Source organism: Carassius gibelio, chromosome A12, assembly GCF_023724105.1.
Source record: "Carassius gibelio isolate Cgi1373 ecotype wild population from Czech Republic chromosome A12, carGib1.2-hapl.c, whole genome shotgun sequence".
In the NCBI taxonomy this organism is placed as follows: domain Eukaryota; kingdom Metazoa; phylum Chordata; class Actinopteri; order Cypriniformes; family Cyprinidae; genus Carassius; species Carassius gibelio.
The window spans coordinates 13,296,662-13,302,661 of NC_068382.1; the positions used below are offsets into that span (position 1 = coordinate 13,296,662).

At 37.6% G+C, this 6,000-nt stretch overlaps 1 protein-coding gene across 17 annotated transcripts in view; it reads left to right on the forward strand.

The window, feature by feature from the left end:
• The window catches only part of LOC128025199 (caskin-2-like), a 102,317-nt gene that overhangs the window by 56,510 nt on the left and 39,807 nt on the right, over positions 1 to 6,000 (forward strand). The gene's annotated exons all lie outside the window — the stretch shown is intronic.

Below are 6,000 nucleotides of genomic sequence, written 5' to 3' on the forward strand. Positions count from 1 at the left end.
ATAGCTTTAAACCTTTTAATTGTTTCTCATTCATTTTAGTAATTAATATATATATATATATATATTATGTTATATATATATATAAAAACACAGATGAAACACAGATGAAACATAGTTTTCAGGTAGTTAAACAAGCCCCTAATTGAAGAATTATCATACCATGAAGTCATAATAGTTCTTGGCCTGTAGCTGTATGATTACCGTGAGTGAAAGACATGGGAAAATATGTTGTTCATTACATCCCTGATAAAGTATAACCTGTATTGTCAGTACTCTCTCTGGCAGCCAGACAGGTAGACTCTGGCTTTCTGGGAAACAGGTTATTTCTTTAACAGTGACACTGACCTGCTGAACTCTGGACAACTGTCAATTCCAATTTACCCAGATTATTTACATTCCAAAGTGAAACCAGTTTACTTTTTCTCCATATGGTAGTAGAGCCAGTGGTTTGTGCGTTGTATCTGTTTATATGAGTGAAACACATTAAATGTTCTGTCCCACTTAATTAGTCCGTAATGCATCACACTGTGAGATCACAAAGACAGCATGATCCACACCAGAGGGAACAGTGTCATATTCACCAACCACCCTGAACAAACCCAGTGTTTACAGCACAAGAGCGGGGTTTAAGACAGGGCTGCGCGCTATCACGACCCTCTTCAGTATCTGCATTAATGAACTGCCGAAACTCCTAGAACAATGAGCAGCACTTGGCTTCACACGACATGACTCCAACATAAAGTTCTTGCTGTTTTCAGGTAAGCTGGTTCTTCTGTCTCCAACAGAAGAGGGTTTGCAGCAGAACCTAGACATCCTGCGCAAGTTCTGTCAGACCTCAGCCTTAACTATTAATCCTAACAAAACTAAAGTACAAACATTCCAGAGAAAACCCAGAGTTCAGGGAAAGAGACACAATTTCACCCTTGGTATAACCAAAATTGACACAAACTACACATACCTCAGACTGAAAATAAGTGCTGGTAACTGGTAAGCTAAATTGAATGAAATGAAAGAGAAATCTACAAGGGCCTTTTATGCCATCAAATATCTATCCAAATTGAATTAGAATCTGGCTCAAAATATTTAAATCCGTCATTGAACCTATTGCATTATATGGCAGTAAAGTGTGGGGTCCTCTCCTAAATCATAAATTTGAAAAATGGGACAAAAATCCAGCTGAAGCCCTGCATGTGGAGTACTGTAAGAGCATCCTCAGAGAGGAAGACTCCGAACAACGCATGCAGGGCAGAATTAGGCCAATACCCTCTACTAATACGCATTGAGAAAATGAGCCATCAAAATTTGGAAATACCTAAAAATGAGTGACCCCAACTCTTACCATTTTAAGCTTTTTAAAATCCATGATGTGAACCCTGAAAAAAGTCCCCTGATTCAGATGGTCCTGAAGCTGGAAAAACAAAGTAACATAAATAACAACAGCCAGCATCAGCCGACACTGAAATATCCATCCGCAAAATTCAACCTAACCAAATGATAAAAGCACAAAAAAAAAAAAAAATTGTAACTTATTGGACTGAAACAACTCAAAAACAAAGTAAACGTGAATGTTATTTGTTCCTAAATAGAAATTACACAACTGCAGTTCATCAGAGTACAGTGAAAGACTGTAAATTAAGAAGACAAATGACAAGGTACAGACTCAGCAATCTTACTCTGACTATAGAGACGGACAGATATCGACAGCACTGGCTGCCCACAGAAAGCCTCGTCTCCCCTTACTGTACCCATTGAGAAGCGGAGACAGAGCAACACTTCCTCACCAGCTGCCCTAACTATTCAGACATCAGAAAGACATTTTTTCCAAAATTTGAAAGACTTCACCCTGACTTCAAAATGTTTAAAGAGCCACACAGATGGGAAATCAAAAATTACCTGTATTACAGTGTATGATGTAGCTGTCCATCAGTGTAAACAATGTGCACAGTAATTAAACCAAAAAGTACACGATTTATAAAGTTATTGGCTTCTAAAGTAAGGAGTCGACTCTGAATCGCTGAAACGAGTCGTTATAGATTTTAAATCTTTTGCCCATCTCTATGTACGTCACTAGGAACACTTTGCATAATAATCTCCGCCTACCGTCATGGGAGAAACTGAACTCTGACCTGCCCCACCCCCCACACACAGACCCTCTGTTTGGTGTGATAGCATCATGTCGAGGAGACGGTGTGTTTTTAATTGTAAAGGCAAGTTTGTTTTATTTTCACTGCTAAAGAATGAAGATCAGAAGAACCAATGGCTAAAATTCATTTTCACGACAATACCAGAGCACTACAACAAATCCCATTTGTTGTGTTCACAACATTTCACTGATGACTGCTTTTCTAATCTCGGAGAGTACAAGGCGGGATTTTCAAAGCGTTTGGCCATAAAAGAGGGTTCATTACCAACTTTATTTAGACCAACGAGCATCTCCGAATCACAACGCGAAGTATGATTATGAAGTTATGTGTTTGTTTTCTCCCGAGCGTCTTATCAGTATGTGTGCTGTCTGCAGCCTGTCTGCGCTGATCTTCGTTTAAAAAAAACATCATTAAAATGAAGTGTAACTCTGTGAATACTCAACGAAGAGACATGAGAGGGATATCTATAGAAAGCTTGACATGTCTACTTTAAAACTAAACAAGTGCTGCCGAAAACAGATATTCTGTGATAAAGTAATCCATATGAAAACAACGCGATGTCTGTTTTTCACGTCTCCCTTAATGTGACCATGCCCCCACGCTGAACGCGCTATTCAGATTCTAACTGAAGCGCGCGGCTTGAATACAGCCACACAGAAGAAAAAGCAGCGAGACTGTTCAAGTTTTTTATTTTACTGTTTGCTTCGCGATGAAAGGAATAAGACATAATTCACCCCAAACAGATGCTAACGCATTGCTTACCATGAAGTTGTGTGCGGAACAACCAATCAAAACTATGTCAGTTGACCAATCAGAACACAGTATGCTACCGAAAGGTGGGGTTTAAGGAAACTGAATCTGAATCTGAATCTGAAAGCGAACCGTTTGGGGATCTCTGAGAATTGAGGTAATTTTAAAATGATATTTTGACAAAATGACAATGTTTTTTAACCTTGGATGGATTTAAACCTAATGTACAGGACTTAAAAACAGTGATAGGAAGCTTACAATTTTCATCTTACTGGCTCTTTAAAAAGAAAACACAACTTCAATATTTATTAGGTGAAAAACAAGATTGTATCTTACTAGCAACAAGATACACTGATGCCTGTCACAAAAACTTAAGTGCATACTGGACAAAAGGCACTTTAGTTTTAATTCATAAGGGTTATATATATATTGTCATTTGCATTCTTATCATGCAATGTTATGAAGACTCCTCTAGCCTCCTCTAGACATGGAACAAAGGCGTCATTGCTTTTTCATTGCTTTTTCTCTGACAGAAGTCCTAAATATAGAAATGTGGAGAAGCTGATATTGCCTCAGAGTTCGTGCTTGAGAGATTTATATTTATGTCTCCGGAGCACAAACGTTTTCTCTCTGCTTCTTTTTCTGTGAGTCTGCCCTAAAAAACAGACAGAGAAACTGAGTGCCCAGCATCAATGCACATTACAACCAGATGTTCCGCCAACAAGTGAGCGGAGAGCTATGACCAGACCAAGCTTCCCAGTAAGAGAAAGAGGGGGAAAATGAATTGAATTATATGACATTTCTTTAATGAGATTCACTGGAAGGATCTCAAAGGCCTTCTTCACATTGGGAAGTTCCCAAAGAGAGTGGAAATGATAGTCTTTAAGATATCAACCAACATGCTTAAAGCGGTTATGACAAAGACAGAGAGGCTGCTTATTTTGTGTGTGTGTGTGTGTGTGTGTGACTATTGGATGAATCCACACAGAGCAAAATGGAGATTAAAGAACGGAAATGGTATTACTGCCGAAAAAGGCAATCAAAAAAATAACATCTAGTTCAGATCCAAAAGGTCCAAAGGATGGTTTCCTGATTATATATTTTGTTCTCTGCCCATTCGTTTTGGTTTTGGTTTTGTAACTCACTCATAGTGTAATTCATTGTCTGTGAAGACTGCAAATGTCCTAATACATTTGTTTTATTCATCTTAAAATCTCATAAAATCTATTTTCTTTGCTTCTTGTTCACTTTCCAGTGTTTCTCTTCATTGTGAATTTTGAAGAAACTTTGAAGCATATCAGAAGCTTAGCAAACTACTGACAGGAGAATTTTGTGTGATGAGGAGATTATTTCTGAGTTCTGTTACGGGAAAAATGTATCCTTTGTATTTTATATTACAATGCCTCCAAAATTAGACATTGTCCCGTCTTCAGACTCACACACATTTGGACAGGATTGCAGACCCTAGTCCCTTAGTAGAGATAGACGCATGGCACTGGACAAACTGATATCTCTGCATACTTGTCTGGGTTTTATTTTTCTTGGATTTAACATACATATGATTAAGAAGTTTGCGGTACATTACATCTGTCAGTGTCTGTTATCCAAGGACAGGAAAAAGGAAAGACAAAAGAGAAACAATGTTCATTTGCTTATCACTGCATTTTTCCTCAATGAACATCATGTCCTTTCTGGGGACTGACAGGAAAACATATTTTACCATTCTTCATTTTGTTATAAAACTGATGGTTTGGAACAACATGAGGGTTAGTGAATAAAAACTAGAGAAACAGGAGACATTTTTCCCTACCACAAAGCTATGACTTCGGAATAATATAGACTAAACGTTCAAAGTAAACTACCTTAATAGTGCTTTTACTCTGCATTTGGATCAGTTTTTACAGTTTAGAGCCCTGGTCACCATGGAAAAGAGCAGCATGAACATTGTACTAAATGTCTTATTTTGCTTCTTACAGAAGAAAGCCATACCATTTTGGAAAAACATGAGGATGTGTAAAAATGTATTTGTAAACTATGAGATTAGGTTAACTTGTATGTAACGGTTTATATTCAAGATCCTTCTTAAATATATTAAATCTCTCTTTTTTCCATCCACTCATTCTTTCATTTTCTGATCTGCCCATCCTTTCTACCCCCTCACACAATCTCTGCTCCAATCCTGGATGAAAAAAAAAAGATTAAAGAGAAAGAAAGAGAAAAAACAATGAGATTATAGAGAGGAAAAAGCGAGGGATGGATACTTTCTCAGGAGGAGGACAATAGGCGCTCTCCTCCGTTTGCCTTCCCCTTCTTTCATCCTCAGCTCCACAAGGGAGGCGATTGTTAGGACACAATGTGAAACGAGAAAACATTTGAGAAGACACATCGCTTTTAATTAACTAGTGGTAATGATCTCATTACTCTCTCTCTCTCTGAGTTCAAGGCACACACACACACACACACACACACAGTAGAGAGGTGAGACAGAGGTCAGTGGAGCAGAACTGGCCCTCAGTGCTACTGAGAGAATGAGTGGTCAGTTTTCTCTGTTGTCTGTGCTTTCTGTGGATATGATGTTTCAGTTTAATCTTCATCCAAATGGTTTTAGATATTTGCTTTTACTCAAAAATCCTTATCCCTGTCTAAGGGGCCTTCATAATATTTTCTTTTTGCAGATAAATTGGCATAATAGAGAAGAGAATGTCATGAATTCTTGTGAAGCCAAAGGCCCAATTCATGTTCCCGCTTTTTCCTTTTGAGAGATGAGAGTTAATCTTTTGATATCGCTGAACAAACATTCTTTTCTTTGTTTTCCAAAGCTCGCCTTGTCTAAGAGTGTTTTTGTTTGGTCTGTTGATTGCTGGATAACCTGTTATGCTAAAAACTATATATATATATATATATATATATATATATATATATATATATAGATGTTGCAGTTTAAACACAAGGGAAAAAAATACAGAATATGGTTCAGACGGGCCTATATTTAGATCTACTGATGAAGGACAGACTGGCTAATGAACACTGACGAGTTTTAGATATCATCACCAAATTCTATGATCATTTATGTTTTTCTTTAATGTTGGTCAAATTTGCTATGAAG